At 48.2% G+C, this 19,641-nt stretch overlaps 1 pseudogene across 1 annotated transcript in view; it reads left to right on the top strand.

Moving 5' to 3' along the window:
• Positions 1–19,641, top strand: part of UBE2Q2P16 (Putative ubiquitin-conjugating enzyme E2Q2-like protein) — a 69,514-nt pseudogene that overhangs the window by 30,298 nt on the left and 19,575 nt on the right. Inside the window, exon 4 of the transcript XR_003731385.2 lies at positions 18,521–18,622. The product of XR_003731385.2 is annotated as a Putative ubiquitin-conjugating enzyme E2Q2-like protein (transcript). The remainder of the gene's footprint in view (positions 1–18,520; positions 18,623–19,641) is intronic.

Raw genomic sequence — 19,641 nt, 5'->3', positions numbered from 1 at the left:
AACAACAGCATACCATAGACTTGGGGGCTTGAACCAGAAAGCATGTTTTCCCACAGTTCTGGAGGCTGGGAGTCTGAGGTCAGGTCAGAGGGAGAGCTGTCTTCCTGGCTTGCCTATGGCCACCTTCTTGCTGTGTCCTCACATGGTGGGGGTCGGGGGAAGTTGGTTTAATACTCCCCAAGGTCTCCTCCCAGCACAGGCCTGGGCATACAAGACGCTCCATAATGACACTATAGCTTGAGCTGCTTCCCAGATGAGGACACAATTTGGGGGCATTTCCAACCCCTTACCTTGGTGCGTGATAGGTGGGCCCCATACCCCACCTCTCCCCATGCCTAGGCTGCTGCGTGTTGGCCATCTGAGTGGGGAGCCTCCAGACCCACACGCCTGCCATGTTCTCCCTTTCACTGGCCCACCATTGCCCACGGGGAGAAGCTCAACCCCCCGACCTGCTCTCCAAGGCCCTCAAATACTTCCTGCCCAGCCCACTGGCCTCATTTCTTGTACCCTCCCCTGTGTCAAGAACACATCCTACTCTTTTGTTCCTGGTGTTCATACCAGCCGTTCCACCTGCCAGCTGCGAAGCTGTCTCTTCCTGCCAGTGAACTCCTACTTATCCTGTAAAGCCCTCCTCAGCATGGCTGTCCCCAGCCCCCTGGGCTGAGTTGATCTCTCCCACCTCTGAGCTCCTGTGGCACTCTGGGCTTCCCCGTCACTGTGTGTAATACCCTGGATGGTCCTTGTCAGGGGCAGTGTCTGGCTCACCACTGGGTTCCAGTATCCCCCGGTGCTGGCTCCATGCTAGCCTACAGGGTGAATGAATGTGTGAATAGTTATTGAACACCTACTAGTCCAGGCACTGTTTTAGGATCTGGGAGTCTGTCCTCATGGAGCTTGCTTTCCAGTAGGGCGGGGTCCACAACCCCTGGGGACCAGCCCTTTTAGGAACTGGGCCACACAGCAGGAGATGAGCAGTAGTGAGCGAATGAAGCTTCATGTGTCCTTACAGCCACTCCACATCACTTGCATTATGGCCTGAGCCCTGCCCCCATTAGATCAGTGGAGGCTTTAGATTTTCATAGGAGCAAGAACCCTATTGTGAACTGCGCATGCGAGGGATCTAGGTTGCACTCTTCTTATGAGAATCTAATGCCTGATGATCTGTGACTGTCTCCCATCACCCCCAGATGGGACCATCTAGTTGCAGGAAAACAAGCTCAGGACTCTCGCTGAGTCTACATTATGGTGAGTTGCATAATTATTTCATTATATATGACAATGTAATAATAATAGAAATCAAGTGCACAGTAAATGTAATGCACTTGAAATCATCCCAAAATCATCTCCCCAACCCTGGGCTGTGGAAAAATTGTCTTCCACGAAACTGGTCCCTGGTGCCAAAAAGGTTGGGGACTGCTGTAGTAGGGGAGACAGATATTAAACAAGATAAATAAGGAAAATATGTACTGTGTTAGATAGTGATCATGTCAAGGAGAAACACAGGAGAAGTGGGGAAAGGAAATGTCAGGAGTGGGGGTGCCTCCCTGAGAAGGAGGCTTTTAGGTCAAGTGGGGTGTTGAGGTCAGGGAGCCACATGGAAGCCTAAGGAGAGCATTCCAATCAGAGGAAACAGGGGCATCCAGGTGGGCGTGTGCCTGACCTGTGTGAGGAGCAGTCAGGGGAGAAGGAGGAGGCCAGAATGGGTGGAGAAGGTGGTGGGGGTGAGTGGTAAGAGAGGGGAGGAATTGTTGTCAAGGAGCAGATGGGTCCAGAACTTGGAGATCGCTCTCAGGGCTTTGGCTTTTGCTCTAAGTGAGACTGGAGTCACCGCGGGGTTTTAGCAGAGGAGTGATGTGCCGTGACTTGGGTTTTAAGGGTCCATCTGGCTGCTATGTGGAGGACACTGTAGGAGGCAGGCCAGAAGTAGGAAGCCCTGGGGGGAGGCTGTTGCAATAATCCTGGAGGGAGATGGTGGCTTGGTCTGTGGTGGTGGCCGTGGAGTGGTGAGAAGTGGTTGATTTTGGATAGATTTTGAAAGTTCAACAAACAGGCTTTGCTGATGGTGGATCTGCTGTGGGATAAGAGAAAGAATTGGCCCCACGGTTTGGGCAGCTTGGGCAGCTGGAAAGATGGGGGTAACTCATCTGATCTGAGAGGGGAAGTCAGCAAACTCAGCTGGGGTGAAATGAGGCACTCAGCTGTGGTCATGTGAAGTTTGATGTGCCTGTTAGTTGTCTGGGATGCAGTGTTGAGGCAGTTAACTGTGGCAGGCAAAATGGTGGCTTTCAGTGATATCCAGGCCTGCATCCCTGAAACCTGTGAATGTTACCTTACATGGAAAATGTCTTTGCAGATGTGATAGTCAAGTATCTTGAGCTGCGGAGATGATTCTGGATCATCTGGGTGGGCCCTGAATGCAATCACTAGTGTCCATATAAGAGGGAGGCAGAGGGAGATTTGACTGCAGGGGAGGAGAAGGCCATGTGACCACAGAGGCAGTTTGGAGTGATGCGGCCACAAGCCAAGGGATGCCCGTGGTCACTCTCAGGGCTGGAAGCTGGAAGAGGCCAGGAACAGATATGCCCCTGGAAATGGCAGGAGCCAGTCCCCTCAACACTTTCACCAGAACCTGGAAGAGTCCAGGAACAGATATGCCCCTGGAGTCTGTGGCAGGAGCCAGTCCCCCCAACACTTTCACCAGAAGCTGGAAGAAGCTGGGAACAGATGCGCCCCTGGAGTCTGTGGCAGGAGCCAGTCCCCTCAACACTTTCACTAGAAGCTGGAAGAGGCCAGGAACAGATACGCCCCTGGAGTGTATGGCAGGAGACAGTCCCCCCAACACTTTCACCAGAAGCTGGAAGAGGTCAGGAATGGATATGCCCCTGGAGTCTATGGCAGGAGCCAGTCCCCCCAACACTTTGGTTTTGACCCAGTGAAACAGATTTTGGACTTCTAGCCTCTGGAACTGTGAAAGAATACATTTATTTCCTTTTTTCCTCTCCTCCCTCAAACCCTCCCTTCCTTCCTCCCTCCCTCCCTTCATTCCTTCCTTCCTTCCTCTTTTCTTTTGAGACAAGGTCTTGCTCTGCTGCCCAGGCAGGTGGTGCAGTGGCACAATCATGGCTCATGTCAACCTCAACCTCCCTGGCTCAAGTGATCCTTTCACCTCAGCCCCCTGAGTAGCTGGGACCAGAGGTGTGTGCCACCATACCTAGCTAATTTGTTTTATTTTTTTGGAGAGATGGGGTCTAAGTTTCCCAGGCTGGCCTCAAACTACTGACCTTGAGAATCCTCCTGCCTTGGGCTCCCAAAGTGCTAGGATTACAGGCATGAGCCACTGAGCCTGGCTGAGAATAAATTTCTGTTTATAAAATTTTTTGTTTTTAAGCCACCAAGTGTGTAGTGATTTATTATATCAACACTAGGACACTAATACAGTGACAGGCCTGGAGGGAGAGTGAATGGCGTGCACTCGCTCTGTGTTCTGAGGCTGTGTGTGTGTGTATGTGTGTGTATATATGTATGTGGTATACTTGTGTGTATATATGTGTGTGTGTGTGTATGGGAGAGGCAAGTGTGTGCACTTGTGCTGTGGCCTGTGAAGTCAGAAGGCCTACAATGATGGGGTCAGACCCCCACCGAGATAACAACAACAGTAATCAATAATACCACCACATACCACTGACTGGGTGACCACACTGTAAATATTTGATCCTCACTATCCCCTGTAATTGAGGCTGGGGCTGGGGAAAGGCTGGGGTGAGCACCTTCGATGTGGCAGGCCGAGCTCCTGGGCTTCCTCCCGAAGTGCTATCTCAGCAATGAGGGTTGTCTCTGCAGGGTGGAAGGCCCCTGGGAAGGGACTGAGATTTGCCTAGATGGTGGGAATGCCCCAGCTGGCCAGGTTGGTAGTGGCTCTAAGCAGAGTATTTAGAACCAGCCTCTGGGGCCAGCCTGCCTGGCTTTGAATCCTGCTTCTCCACCTAGAAGTTGGGTGGCCCTGGCTATGCCTCAGTGTCGTGTCTGTAAAATGAGTGTATTAGCAGTGCTGACCTCATGGGGTCTAGTGAGGCTTACATTAGTGAAAATAGGTACAATGCTTAGAATGTGTCAGCTCTTAACTCTCTGGCCTTGAGGGCCGAGGCTGTGGTAGAAGAAGCTTTGCAGTCCAAGGATCTAGGTTCAAATCCTAGATCACCTCAAACCAGGTATGGGACCTTGGACAGAGGCTTGTTTTCTTCTGCATAACACCAACCCCTGCACAGCTATGGAGGACACGGTGGCTGATATACAAAGGGTCATATTGGGGCCCCAAAGTTGAGGGCTCAGTCAGAGTCACCCACCCACCCACCCTCCCTCCGTCCCTCCCTCCCCCCTCCCTCCTCCCTCCCTGCCTGCCTGCCTGCTAAAGCCTCAGGACAGGTGACCTGCCCCCCAGACCACCTCCACCGTGAGCAGATTCTGTCTTAAGGCTTGCAGGGCAGGAGGGAATCCATGGTGGAGGGGGTGCTGGGAGGGCCCTGGACATGGCAGGGAGGGTGGCCAGCGCAGTCAGAGTGATGCCTTAATGCGCCCAAACAGCTATGACTGGGCATTTGTGGTCACGGTGACCTCGGGAATAGCAATGTATTCAGGCCCCATTCAGCCCCTTCTGCAGGGAAGACATGGTAATATTTACAGCCCAAATCTCCATCCCCATAAAGGGTAGTGGGTGGAGGAACTGGGACGGGGAGGGAGGTGCTGGGCTTTTGGATGTCTCCCTGGAAATGGAGACTGTCTCCCTGGAAACACCTGTGGTGGTGGTGGCCACAGGCTGACAGATGTGCACGCCGTAATATGGGCCCATGGAGGCGGCAACGAGGACATTGGGAGGGATGGACGGGCTGTAACTCACCAGGCCTAGGGCTCAGAGACATCAGGTTGTGCTAGTGAAGGCGTGAGGGGGATGCTGACGGAGGGTCGAAGGCCTGGAACTGGGAGTGTGGGGAGCAGTGGGGTATCCGCTGCTGTGTGGAGTTTGGGGAGACCCTCCAGCCTCTGCCTTATGGCCCAGGGTCAACCGCAGGCACAGGCCAAGCTGGCTGGGAGATATTTTCAGAGTTAGGAAATTAACTCTTCAGCCATGTTAGGCTGGGTCTAGAGAGGCACAGACAGAGGAGGGCTGAAGAGCCTTGGCTCAGGCATGGGAGGCTGTATGACAAGGAGCAATGAGTGTGATATGAAGCAGGGGATGGCCCAGTCACGCCTGCTGTGCACAACTCTGTCAAGAGCTGGGTGTGGTGGGCCCACACTACCAGAGCTGCTGGAGCCAAGGCTTTCCCTAAGTTGTCTCATTTCAGAGAGAGGGAGGAGCTGGCTGGCCTTCAGCCACCCAGCCAGTTGATGCTCCACTCTGGGTCCCACGTAGGCCCACAGGGACACTAACAGGAGGTAGCAGGCAGGAGGGACTGGGACCTGCAAACTGGGTAATGGTAGACTCAGGGGCTGCACTTGCTGTCTAGGAATGTCTAAGGGCCTGGAACCCTTGCCCCAAACTTGGGTCTGCAGTGGGCACCCAGTGCTGCAGAGCAGAGCCAGGTCCAGGGTGGAACTCAGTCAGAGCTGCAGATGGATGGGCTGCCTTGGGTGGAGGTGAGCTTGCTGTCATCAAGTGGGGACTTGAAGGCCATGGCCAAGGAGACTGGAGAGGGAGTTCTTGGTGGAGAAAGGGGCGGGTTGGAGGCCTGTCCCTCTGCCCCAAGGTGCTGCCATCCCCAGTTCCCTGCAACAGGATGTGTCATGTCTGAGCATCAGGCCTGTGGCTCTGCCGCCCTCACAACATGCATCGCATCTGAGCCCCAGCTCCAGGCGACGGGAGGCGTGGGTTCCAATCCCAGCCAGGTTCTGACTTGCTGTGTGACTTTAGCTGGAGCTCTTGGCCTCTCCGGGGCAGGATGCAGGAGCGCTGAGGCTGTGAAGGTGCGGGGCTGTGGAGGGGGAACACTGGGCACTGAGGCGGGGTGCCAAGTCCAGCTCCTTTTGGACATTCTTCTCTGTAGGTGGATAGAAATCCAGGAGTATCCACTAATGATCTCGTGACCAGGGTGGGGACCCGGTATGGGGTCAGGAGTCTTCTTTTCATCTCCTTCTGCTGCATGGCCATCAACCCTGTCAGCCTGCCACTCTCATTACTGACATCACCACCCTGGGCCCCAAACTGGGTGGGCTGATGGGCTCTGTATGGTGGGTGGGCTATGCTTCTGGGCTCATGCCCTACTGGGGATCAGGTCCCCACGATTGTGTATGTGTGTGTGCACTGAGTGTGGGCAGCCTTACTTGATCCCACAGGGCAGCCTGTGGAGTTCCCGTGGGGTTCCCGGCGGGGTTGGAGAGGGCTCCTGTAGGATGCCCCACTGCCTGTGGTGTCTGGGGCTGGGAGTGGAATTGGTGGGGGCTGCTCCTCGATTCTGAGGTGGAATCTGATCGAAGGTGTTTGAGGGGAGGTGGGCCCTGGGAGAGGTGGGCGGAGGGCTGAGGGCTGTTAACAGAGTCTGGCCAGGGACCAAGTGGGCATCTGGCAGTCAGGTGAGGCCAGTGCCAGCTGTTTCATGCCAATGAAGACCCCCATTCCCCTGCTCACCTGTGGATCTGAGTTAGCCCCCCCCCTGCACACTCACCACCCTCTAGGCTGTGCCCCCGCACCTGGGAGAGGCTCACCCATTCTCCCTGGGAGGGCATCCACAGGCCCATGGCATCCCCAGAGCTACTCTGTCCTCAGGGGCTGTGCAGCCAAGGTAGGGGCTCCCCATGTGGGGTCTTGCAACTGCTGCTCCCCTCTAGGAACTCCTGACCCAGTGTCCCCTTTGGAGCCATGGAGGTGTGGGACTGAGGAGGGATGTTGTTTGTGAGGACCAGCAGGAGCCTGAGGGGGTGTTCTCAGGACTTAAGGGAGAGAGTGGGGGGCCAGAGACCCCTGAGTAGGACAGACAGAGAAGGCTGCTGTTCCTTGGGAAGGTCCCCAGGCTGAGGGCTTTGGAGGAGAAGCTTTGCCCTAGGCAGGGCCTCCGGGGGCTGGCTGGCCCCAGAGTGAGTTTCCGGGGCTATGAAGTCAGAGAGAGGTCACATGCTTAAAATTTTCACTGCCCAGGCCATGTGACCCCAGGCAAGTGCCTTCGAGCCTGTGTATCAGTGCCGGGCAACCTTGGTCAGCTTCTGTCTCCAGGGTTGCTTGTGCTGAGAGGTGCCTGGGCTGGAGTCATGCCTGCCTTCCTGTGTGGAGAGGGAGCTGGGGCTGGACTCCCGGGCTGGGAGGGATGGGATTCCAGGGTGGTAGAGGGGCACAGGAGGCCAGGCATGGTTTGGCCTGCATTGGTTCCAATCTCACCTACTAGCTGTCACCTAACTTCATTGCGACCAGCCCCGTCATCTGTAAAGTCGGGATTCTGCCAACATCAGGGGCTGCTGTGTCAAGGTCAAGTGAGTCATTTCACTCAAGCCTGGCACACAGTGGGTGTTCATTCATGCTGGCCACATTGTTATAACGCTGGAATTGAAATTGCTCAGAGCTCCTGGCAACTCCTTTCCCCCACAGCCTGCTGCAACATGCCAAAGCTTCCCAGGAGTCCCATGGATCTTCAGCAGTCACATGGTCCAGACTCCCATTGCTCAGATGTGGAGACTGAGGCCTTATAGGATAGGGCTATGGCAGGGACCTGGGCTCTGGGGCCTCCACTTTGGCAGCCTCTTCTCTGGCCTTTCTACAGCCACCTTCTCCTCCCTTCATCAGCCTATTCTCTGTTGCCATGGGGGACACCCGCCTTGGCTGTTGACCATGTGTCACCCAAGAGCAGATGCCCATAGACCAGGTGAGGCTGAGTGGGTAGTAGGCTGAGGGATGGTAGGAGGGGAGGGAGAGACTGAAGCCCACTCCCCTGCCCCCTAGTCCCCAGAGCTGAAGCTGGTTCTTGCTAATTAGCACCTTAACGAACCATGCTAAGGCGCTCCCCCTGAGCTGCCTCCCAGACAGATAATGATGATGATGTTTTTGGCTGCTGGGGGCAGGCAGCTGGAGGTTGGGGGGAAAGAGGGCTTTTCTGGCTTTATTACTGTCCACAGGCATTTCAAACTTACCCACTCTCGCCTCATTTGGAGAAGGAAAAAAATGTGTTAATGGACCTTTTCCTACAGCTGAGGACAATTTATGATAGAGGTGACAAATGTCATTTTAATGAGAGGTAGATTCTACTTTATTTTAAACCATAGACCCCCACCCCAGCCCCCAGCTGAGTCTGTGGATTTGGGGCATTGACAGCGGAAGCCAAGGTGTCAGATTGGCAGGGCCTGGCCGACTGCTCAGGGAGCAGTCAGAATTCCCACCCTCAAGCCGCAGCGTCTGCCTTCTCACACGCTGCACTCCTGCACACTCGGGATGCCAGTGCTTGTGCCCTCCACCTACGGATGAGGAAACCGAGGTTATGGGAAGTTAAAAGGCTTGCCCCAAATTGCCCTGGAATTTTAAGGGTTGGTGGGTGAGGCTAGAACCCAGGCTGCCTGACACCAAACTCCATACTCTTAGCACTTCATCTCACTGCCTGACCCTCCTGGGGGAGAGGGAGCTCAGGGAGAGGGAGCTCAGGTTAGATAAGCCAGGTAGAGTCTATCAGCCCTGGCCAGCCCTGGCTCTGGAGCACCTGTGGCCACACTGGCCCGGGAGGAGGCCCAAGGTTCCTCTTTCTCTATGGACGGTGCTGCTTGAATGGCGTTTGCTGCGGGCCTGGAGGTGGGGTGCACAGTGGAGGTGGGTGTCCCGTCTTCCCTGCAGCCTCTAAATCAGAGGTGGTCCCTCCAATGAGTCTACCAGACCTGGGAGCTGGGCTGGAGGGCGATGGTCCAACCTCTGAACGAGGAGAAACTCAGGGCCATTGAGGGCAGGCGACCTCTTAATGTGTAGGCCATTGAGAGTCAGGACAGGGAACAGGTACTCTGTACACAGGCATATAGAGGGGGCAGCCGGGAGCGCGTGCACGCTCTGAACTCGTGCACCCCCCCACCAAACGGGTGCGCCCGCGGCGCCTCGGGGTCAGGGGTCAGTGGTGAGGGGTGAGGGTTCAGGGGCGGGGTGGGGGCCGCCCTTTCCCAGACGGTAGAGAGGGCGGTGGTGCTGTTGCCCTTTTAAGCTGCAGTTTGACACCGGTCGGTGGAGTCAGTTACAAGGGGAGCAGCCACGCAGGCCGCTACACAGCTCTCCGCCAAGGCCTCGATGTCCCCTTGGCATTTTCCAGTCGCGCTCCGACGAGTGGGGAGGCGGCGGGGAGAGGCGGAGCCGCGAGAGCGCGGCCAGGCGGTCCCGCGGGGTGGTAGCGGCCACGACAGCGGCTCCGGACAGGCTTCCCTTCCGCGCCCCTCACGCTGGAGATAAGGGGAAGATGTCCGTGTCAGGGTTCAAGGCCAAGCTGAAGTTACTGGCCTCTGTCTTCCACAAGAACCAGAAGCCGCCGCAGCTCACGCTCCGCTCACGCACCACTGCAATATCACGGTGGGGCGCCCAGCGACGGAATCGCGGGGCAGGGCGCGGGGGGGAGAGGGGGCGCGGAGTCCCGAGACAAAGGGAGCCTGCCTCGGAGAGGCCCCGGTTCCCCAGGTGGGGCTGGCCTCCTGCGACTGGCTGGGTCCCGGCCCCGGGACTACGTGAGGCTTGGGTGGGAGGAGGCAGAGGGCGCATCTTTTAGACTCCTAGCGCTGGGCTAGCTTGGGGACTGCTGGCCCTTCTCGGGCCCCCGCGCCACGCCCCGACGTGGGAGCCCGCGGTGGCCGGATCCCTCTCAGGGCCCATGGGCGCCCTCAGTCAGCGGCCTGCTCCCTGGACCGTGACTATGGGCATGGCAGGGCGGCTATGGCTGTTGTTTGAGCCCAGGCGGGGAACGGGAAAGACCTTTAAGATTTATGGTTTTTTGACCGGGCGCGGTGGCTCACACCTGTAATCCCAGCACTTTGGGAGGCCGAGGCAGGCGGATCACCTGAGGTCAGGAGTTGGAGACCAGCCTGGCCAACATGGTGACACCCCTCTCTACTAAAAACGCAAAAGTTAGCCGGATCTGGTGGCGGGAGCCTGTAATCCCAGCTATTCAGGAGGCTGAGGCAAGACAATCGCTTGAACCCGTGGTCTGTCAAGAGATGGAGGCTGCAGTGAGCCGAGATCGCGCCACTGCGCTCCAGTCTGGGAACTGAACTCGCTCTTGTCTCCCAGACTGGAGCGCAGTGGCGCGATCTCGGCTCACTGCAGCCTCCATCTCTTGACAGACCACGGGTTCAAGCGATTCTCCTACTTCAGCCTCCCGAGTAGCTGGGATTACAGGCTCCTGCCACCACGCCTGGCTAACTTTTGTGTTTTTAATAGAGACGGGGTTTCACCATGTTGGCCAGGCTGGTCTCGAACTCCTGACCTCAAATGACCCACCTCTGCCTCCCAAAGTGCTGGGATTACAGGTGTGAGCCACGGCGCCTGGACCCAAGGCCCTTAAGTTTAAAGACCTCATTCTTCAGTCAGGTTTTCCTTGTTCCCGCGTGTTCAGCCCATTGTCTTTATGTTTAAAGAGAAACTAACAATGAAAAGGGACTCATTGACAAAGGAAAAGTTGGAATGCAGCCTCTGGTGCTGTTTGAGCGATCCTTCTCCCCCTGGCCTGGCTGCCTGCTGCTGTGTTCTGGAAAGGCGCATTGTACGGTGGATGCGGCAGGTTAACAGTCCTGTACAGGTGCTCTGCCCACTTTTCCTTTCAGGCTTCTGTATCAGCCGTTTTTCCCCTGTAGAATGTGCTCCTGACAGCCACGCCCTAACCCTACCCAATTTGTCTTTACGTGTCTGACCATCAAGGCTCTTCTGGGTCATATTTAGTTCATGCTGATATATCCCCTTCCTCCACTCTTTAGTCCTTACTAGTTTTGCTTTGTTCATGTTATGCTGTATTCTGTAAGCCTTTTAAAATTTTTTTTATGGCGGCAGTGGAGAATATTTTGTAATTATGCTTTGTGCTTTTTATCTTCCACTCAGTAAATGCTTGGTAAATATTTGTTTTATTGAGTATATGACCCTATTCTAGCTATATTGTGCTTGAACAAAAAATCTTAACTGCCTTGTAAATTAACTGCATTTGTAAAAAATGCAGAGATAACATCAAGAACTTGTCATGGATAGTACAAAAAGGTCTCTAAGGGCTTGATGGAAGTCTGTAAATTAACTTCATATGAAAGAGAGTGTAAGAAGTGAAAAATGTAAAGCATGCCTGGAGAGCCAGAGTGGTAAAGCCAGGGTCCCTTTCTCCAGATCCTTTGTAACAGTGTTATGTGATCTCTTCTAGAAGATCGTTCTGAAAGATAATGCCAACTTGAAACCTAGGAAACCATCTAGTGGGTTTCTGCAGCTTAGGTGGTTCAAATCCTCATCAGCACCTTTGTTTTCTCTGCCTCAGTTTGCTTACAATGATGTTCTCAGTAGCTGTAATTGCTGTCTATCTTTGAATACTTAAGCATTTTTTTTAGATCACAGAGATATTGAAGGGGTGGCCTGCCCCTCCACACCTGTGGGCGTTTCTCGTTAGGTGGAACGAGAGACTTGAGAAAAGAAATGAGACACAGAGACAAAGTACAGAGAAAGAAAAAGTGGGCCCAGGGGACCAGCGCTCAGCTTACGGAGGACCCACGCCAGCACCGGTCTCTGAGTTCCCTTAGTATTTATTGATAATTATCTTTACCATCTTAAAGATAAGGGAGTGGCAGGACAATAGGATCATTTTAGGGAGAAAATTAGCAGTAAGACTTATGGATAAAGATCTCTGTGATGTGAATAAATTCAAAGGAAAATGCTGTGCCTTGATACCCATATGCAAACATCTCTATAAACCTCTTAGCAGCATTGAGCCAACAAGTCCCGCCAGCAAGTCCCACCTTGTGCTGTAAGGTGGTTTTCTCCTATCTCAGTAAACAGAGCATACAATCGGGTTTTACACCGAGATGTTCCATTGCCCAGGATTTTTAACCAGCAAGCTGCCTTCAGGCACTTGTTTAACAAAGACACATCCTGCACTGCCCAAAACCCATTAAACCTTGAGTCACCACAGCTCATGTCTCTTGCAAGGACAAGGTTGGGGGTAGGGTCACAGATTAACAGCATCTCAAATACAGAACCAAATGGAGTCACTTATGTCTACTTCTTTCTATATAGACACAGTAACAGGCTGATCTCTCTTTGTTTTCCCCACAGATACATGTGCATTTTTATTTGACTGAGTGTTAGAATTTTTACTCTGCTTTTGTGGGCTCTGGGTTTACTACTTGGTTGTTTAGTTGTAAAATGATTAGCTAGGAAAACCGTGTGTGTGTGTGTGTGTGTGTGTGTGTGTGTGTGTGTGTGTGTGTGTGTATTTTAAGTTTCTTTTGTCAGAGCAGTTAGAATTTTGTTTTATATGGTAATTTTGTCAGTTTACTTTATTCATCACTCCACGTTTATTGAACAGCAAAGTACGAAAGTAATGAGCCCCATAACCAGCCTTCAGAAGAATTACAACTGCTGTATATCCAAACTGTCTTTTCTTTTCTTTTTTTCTTTTTATTTTGAGACGGAGTCCCACTCTGTCACCCAAGCTGGAGTGCAGTGTCGCGATCTCGGTTCACTGCAACCTCCGCCACAGGTTCAAGTGATTCTCTTGCCTCAGCCTCCCAAGTAGCTGGGATTACAGGCAACTGCCACTGCACCTGGCTAATTTTTGTAGTTTTAGTAGAGGCAGGTTTCACCATCTTGGCCAGGCTGGTTTTGATCTCCTGACCTCGTGATCCACCTGCCTCAGCCTCCCAAAGTGCTGGGATTACAAGTGTGAGCCACCGTGCCCGGCTGAACTTTCAAGAAGAAGTTTGTGCATCAATTTTCAAAAAATTATGATATCAAAAGATAGCTGTGTCTTACATTTGGAAAGATACAAAAACTGAACATACTGGCAGGCAGTATTGCTTGGTCTCAGTGGATTTATGGAGATAAATAGATACAGAAAGTTATTTCTAAATAAGACCAAAATATCCTTTTCTTAAGCAGTGGCAGGTAAAGAGATTCTCTTAGTTAACCTTGAATTGTGTTGCCCTTGACGGAGAGTTTTATGGTGGGGATGGTAGTGGTGATAAACTTGTTTGAAATTTGTCCACTTATAGTAACCTTTGTGGTAGCTGTCACAGACAACTTCATCCTCACAGACCTTGAAATTACTATAAAACTAACAGAACAGAGGAGAAACAAAGGACCTGAATAATTGGATGCTTAGAAAATTGTTCTGTGTTTTCATAACAGGTGAAAAAGAACAGTGTTAGAAGCACTTAAATATTCTATGTAAGGAACACTGCCTGAGTTTATATTGCAATTTTTAAGTATCATTCACTGTTTAAAAACTGGCATATTGTAAGTCATATTTTAAAGACAAATAGAAAACTTATATTTTCAAGATGGATATAAAGCTTAACCTTATCAAAATTACAAAATTTAAAGCCTATGATTGAAAAATGTTAATGCATAGATTTAAATATTGGTCATCACTTTAGATGTCTTTCAAAGTAGATTGTCTCTTAAATATTTAGCTGAACAAACTTTGAACATGTTGTAGAGTTTGTGCTCAAGGTGAAGTTTCCTGGGGTGATGGATAGTTTATAATATGGATAACAAAAACTTCTTATTTTAAGAAATTTGGAAAATTTTTAGGCAAAACTAGAAAATATTACTGATAATTCTACCACTCAGAATGTACCACTATCAGAATTTTGTATCTTTCCAGTCCTCTGCTCATCTCTTTTCGCCTACGTTTGTATGTGTTTCCTCTCCCTTACAAAATCAGATTTGTTTTTGTAATCTGCTTTCTCACTCAACAATATTGTAGATCCGTGTCAGAAGTTACTGCTCTACAGTGCCTTCAGTTACTGTGTGCTTTGTGTTGGATGACTTGTACCATCAAGTCAGTCATGTTTCTTGGTACTGAATATATAGTGGTGTGTGTGTGTGTGTGTGTGTGTGTGTGTGTGTGTTTGTGTGTATATGTGTGTTTTTCTGTCTTAACTAATGTTTTAGACATCAATAGGTAGAGCTAAATCCTTAAAACCTTCCAAGTGGTGGCTTTCAGTTCTCATTACTGAATTGCTTTCTAGAGATGGAACAAATTATATTGTATGGAAACTCTTTTTCTGAGATGAAGCCTTGCTCTTGTCATCTAGGCTGGAGTGCAATGGCGTGAACTTGGCTCACTGCAACCTCCATCTCCCAGGCTCAAGCAATTCTCCTGCCTCAGCCTCTCAAGTAGCTGGGATTACAGGCACCTGCCACCATTCCTGGCTAATTTTTGTATTTTTAGTAGAGACCGGATTTCACCATGTTGTCCAGGCAGGTCTCGAACTCCTGACCTCAGGTGATCTGCCCGCCTCGGCCTCCCGAAGTGCTGGGATTACAGGCATGAGCCACCATACCTGGACTTTTTTTCTTCTTGGTACCAGCTTTTATTTATCAGATTGGTAAAAATGTTAGAAAGTGTGCAATGAAATGGGCATTCTCACAGTCATGGCAGAAAGTATAATTATCTTTGACTTTCTAGAAAGTAGTTTGGCTTTCTAGAAACTTGCCTGAACTCCCCCTGTTTAGGCAGGATGAATTCTGACTACCCCAAGGTGGCCAGCCTTGTCCCTGTGATTCCAGATCTCCCAGAAAGAGAGGTCTAGTCTCAGGGAAAACCCAGATTTTCTTGGCTTAGCTCACCTGACAGCTCATCACTGGAAATGGGGTGGGCTGATAGAGTCCTTTGGTCAGGTTTTGTGTTGAGACAGAGGTGGGAAGATGGGATGGAGGTAGCAAAACTGGCCTCAATGGAACTATGTAAGTTAATATAGAATGGCAAAGGGATGTTTCTTCCAAGAAAGAAATTCTAGGGAAGCAAGGAAAGTGGAAGGGAAGGCAGCAGTTCTCAAAGTTTTGGGGTCAGGATTCCTTTATACTCTTAAAAATATATTGAGGGCCCAAGGAGCTTTGGTGTATGTAGGGTATATCAATTGGTATTTATCACTAGAAATTAAATCAGGAATATTTATTCTTTAAAAGCTCACCATATATTAAAAATGCTTTTATGAAAAAAATTTCTAAGCCCACAGCAGTATATTTTTTGAAAATTTCTTTGATGTTTGGTATGTCATTTGTGTCTGCTTCAATTTGTTGTGTGATATTTGCTTGAAAAAATGTGAACAAAGGCCAATCTCATACAGCTAGCCATTTTAGATCATTGTGGATATTTCTTTTTTTTTCGAGATGGGGTCTTGCCCTGTCACCCAGCCTGGAATGCAGTGGTGTGATCATGGCTCACTGCAGCCTCAGTCTCCGGGGACTCAGGTGATCCTCCCACCTCAGCCTCCAGAGTAGTTGGGACTACAGGTGTGTACCACTACACCTGGCTAATTTTTTGTAGAGACAGGGTTTTGCCATGTTGTCTTGGCTTCTTTTTTGATACTCTATCAAAACCTGTTTTTTCTTGAACTTTGGATCTTTTTTTACCCTGGCGTGATATTATAACATCATGCACTGGTCATTTTGAAAATAATGGTTCACTGAGATCTTCTATATGTTGATACATTTGATTATACAGTATCAAAATACATTCATCAATATCACCATCAACCTCAGAATACTTTTGGAAAGCGATGGTGGATATAAGTTTTCTAAAATTCTAATTTTTTGGTCAAAACCTTGAATTTTATTATTACCAGTTTTATTTTTGAATTTTATTATGGCCTGTCTGTTGTTTTTCTTGAAATGACAGAATCTCATTTTTTGAGAAAATGTCTCCCAAAACCCAAGTTGAAATAACATTTTTTGTCAGTCATCCTTTGAAGTAAAAATGATATTCCATTAAAGTGGTTAATTCACTTCATGACTTAGTCACATGAGGGTTTTTTCTCAGGCAGTCTGTAGGAATGCTCATGTATACTTCCCATTTCCTCACTTGAAATATTAAAAAGATATATTCAAGGATTAAGATGTAAAATTTTCACTGCTTCATCATAGACATTCTTTTTATTTTTGAGATAGGGCCTTGTTCTGTCACCCAGGCTGAAGTACAGTAGCATGATCACAGCTCACTATAGCCTCAACCTTCTAGGCTCAATCAATCCTCCTGCCTCAGCTTTCCAATTAGCTTGGACTACAGGCATACAACCACCATGTCCAGCTAATTTTTGTATTTTTTGTAGAGAAGGGGTTTCGCCATGTTGGCCAGGCTGGTCTCAAACTCTTGACCTCAGGTGATATGACCGCCTTGGCCTTCCAAACTGCTGGAATTATAGGTGTGAGCCACCATGCCCAGCCCACCCTTCCTTTTTAAACCTTTCCCGTGCATAGGGAAGAATACCATGTCTACTAGTAGTTTGGTGTTACTGCCTTTGTTTGTGCTAAAGTACCAGCATTTTTACCCACCATTGTATTTACACACTTACAGCAAATTTCACCATGTTAGTATTCCTGTCAAAATAGTTTGGACCTGAGGGTTTGAGGGCCGCACTTTGGGAACCATTGAAATAGGTACTTAAATGTACTATGTATCATATCTTTTCATCTACAAGGTTTTTAAAAACTTGATTTCAGTTAATTTTTTTTTGTAATTTTAAAAATACGGTTTTGAGAGGTTTCAGTCCAGAGCAACAACACATATTTTATTTTGCTTATGTTGAAGTTTTCTAGACAAATACTAACCTAATAGAAGCAGGTCCTAAATCTAGTTGCAGTTTCTTTAGCCAAAAAAAAAAAAAAAAAAAAAAACAAACTGAAAACGTAAAAATGGTCCATATGGTGTATTCTCAATGTATGCTGAAGAATTTGAAGAAGAAAATGCAATACTCAGTAACTGGTGTTCTTTAAGAATAGGATTAATTCTGAAGAGTTTCTTTTAGCCTGTAAAGAGATTTGGGACACTGTAAGAGAGGAATGAAAAGAATGAGAATAGTATAATAAACCATTATTGAAGAGATACACTGTTAATGATGTCCTCCTTCAATACAACTTGTTTTTCTTTTTCTTTTTCTTTTTCTTTTTTTTTCTTTCTTTCTTTTTTTTTTTTTTTAGACAGAGCCTTGCTCTGTCACCAGGCTGGAGTACAGTGGCATGATCTTAGCTAACTGCAACCTCCGCCTCCCAGGTTCAGATGATACCCCTATCTCAGCCTCCTAAGTAGATGGGACTACAAGCACCCTCCACCATGCCTGGCTAACTGTTTTTATTTTATTAGAGACAGGGTTTCATCATGTTGGCCAGGATGGTCTCAATTTCCTGACCCCATGATCCACCCACCTCGGCCTCCCAAAGAGCCAGCATTACAGGCATGAGCCACCATGCCCAGCCAGCTTTAAAAAAATTTAAAAGAACCTTTGGTAAATATTTGGTTTCTGTGGCTTCAGCTGTATTTCAGATTACAGTTTTCAAAGCAGTGTTTCCTAAAGTTGTTTGTGTGAAATTGTTTTCCATGACTTGATCCTGGTTCTTCTGAAGCTAATATATAATAATGGATCCTCCTCAATTTGTAATAGAAAACAGTACAAAGTAACAGAGTAAATGTTAGTGGGTGAAAGCACATAATGCTTAGTCCATTCACTTTTTTAAAAATCACATGTAAATGTGTTCTGAAAATATATGTATAGTAATGGCTTTTCTTGGTATTACTTGGTTTGTGTGATAGAATAAAATGTTAGAATTTTATGGTGTTTGAATTAGTTGTCTATTGCTCTGTAACAAATTTAGCAGCTTAAAACAACAAACATTATCTCACAGTTTCTGTGGGTCAGGATTCTGTGCAGTTTACCTTGGGTTCACTGGCTTGGCCTCTTACTAGGCAGTGAAGGTGTTGGTGGCGGCAGTGATCATCATGAGGCAGGATAGGGAGAGAATCCGTCTCCAAGCTCACTCGTGTAGATGTTGGCAGGATTCATCTCAGGCTGTTGGACTGGGCCTCCGTTTCTAGATGGCCATTGGTCGGAGGCCTTTTACAATACCTTGCCATGTGGGCCTCTCCATAGGGCACCTCATCACATGGCAACTGGCTTCCATCAGAGGGAGCAATGGAGAGAGCAGGAGAAGGGTGACCAAAGCAGGCATCGTAGTCTCCTTGTAGCCTCACCTCAGAAGTGATGTTATTACTTTTGATGTATTCTCTTTGTTAGAAGTGAGTCACTAGGTCCAGGAGTGGGAATTTTACAAGGGTGTGAATGGCAGGAGGTGAGGGTGATCAGGGCCATTTAGAGGCTGCCTGCCAGTGTTGAAGAAAATTGTTGACGTCTATGAGCTGTAGCAGCAGACAGTGCTATGTAAAGAATGGCTGTCTCAGAAGTCCAGCTCCTCACGTGGGTTTACGTGTGTTGCCTTTTTCCCACATACGTTTTGTTTACATCCACGGTCATCTTGCCATTTAATGGTGTGGTTTAATTGCATATTTGGGTTAGTCTGTATGTAAATGTTTAACATAGGTGTCTCTGTGTTAAACAGGAATCCTGTTCATCTTCTTCACCGATATGGTTTGTGGACTCTGATGAGCCAAATCTGATGTCAGTTCTGGAACGTCTAGAAGATACTAAGAACAACAATTTGGTGAGGAAAGAAGCCAAGCTATTTTCTCTTTTCCTCATGAACATGATATTTAGAAATTAAATGTTAAGTGATAATATTATATAAAAGCATGATTAGTAACTATAATCTTAGAGGAATTAAAGTCTGGGTATTTTAAGTCCTCCAAATCTTATGTGCTACCTGGTAAATAAGGTAGTATTTATTATTTCCCACATGTATAACCTTAGTTTAGATTAGGAATTTGGGAATTCTTTTTCCCTGAATTCTAACCATTAAGCCAAGCAAGCATTTTGAGTAGAGACCACTAGCCAAGGTGGGAAGTAGAAAAAAGACCAAGGTAGAAGTGAAGGAAGAGATGGGGAAAATGACACCAGAGCTAGTGGGAAGGAATTGTCTTTTCTTTCACAGGTCTGTAAGTCTGCAGTAAAAGTCAAAGGTATCCAAATAGAAAGTTTTATTTTTGTTTTTAGTATATAAAGAAGTATAACTTTCTATGTTGCAAAAATTTTACAAACTTTTTTATTATAAAACTCGTAAGTAACCATTGTTGAGAAAATTAGTAAAATACAGAAAAGAAAAAAGAAAACAAATTAAAGTATCCCATAATTTCTCTACCTAATATAGCCACTGTTGACATGATGGCTATTTTCCACCAATATATATATATTTTTTTGCTAGTAAAATACATAACCCTTATACATATGTTTAAATAGTTGAGATCATAATCTCTATAGTTTTATATTCTTTTAAAAAGCATTTATTGTATTTTCCCATGATGTCATAGTCTTTATAGAAAAATAACAATCATTGTTTTCAGTTGACATGATTGTTTACCTAAAAATATCCAAAGGAACCAACTGAGAAAAACAATTTTTAAGATTACTGGTTAAAAGCTCTGTTATAGAAATATCAATAGCCTTCCCCAATATTAACCATAATCACATAGAATATATAGTGGTAGGCCGGGCACGGTGGCTCATGCCTGTAATCCCAGCACTTTGGGAGGCTGAGGTGGGCAGATCACGAGGTCAGGAGATTGA

The sequence above is a fragment of the Macaca mulatta genome, chromosome 7 (genome assembly GCF_049350105.2).
Source record: "Macaca mulatta isolate MMU2019108-1 chromosome 7, T2T-MMU8v2.0, whole genome shotgun sequence".
Classification (NCBI taxonomy): domain Eukaryota; kingdom Metazoa; phylum Chordata; class Mammalia; order Primates; family Cercopithecidae; genus Macaca; species Macaca mulatta.
This window is presented reverse-complemented; position numbering and strand designations above follow the sequence as displayed.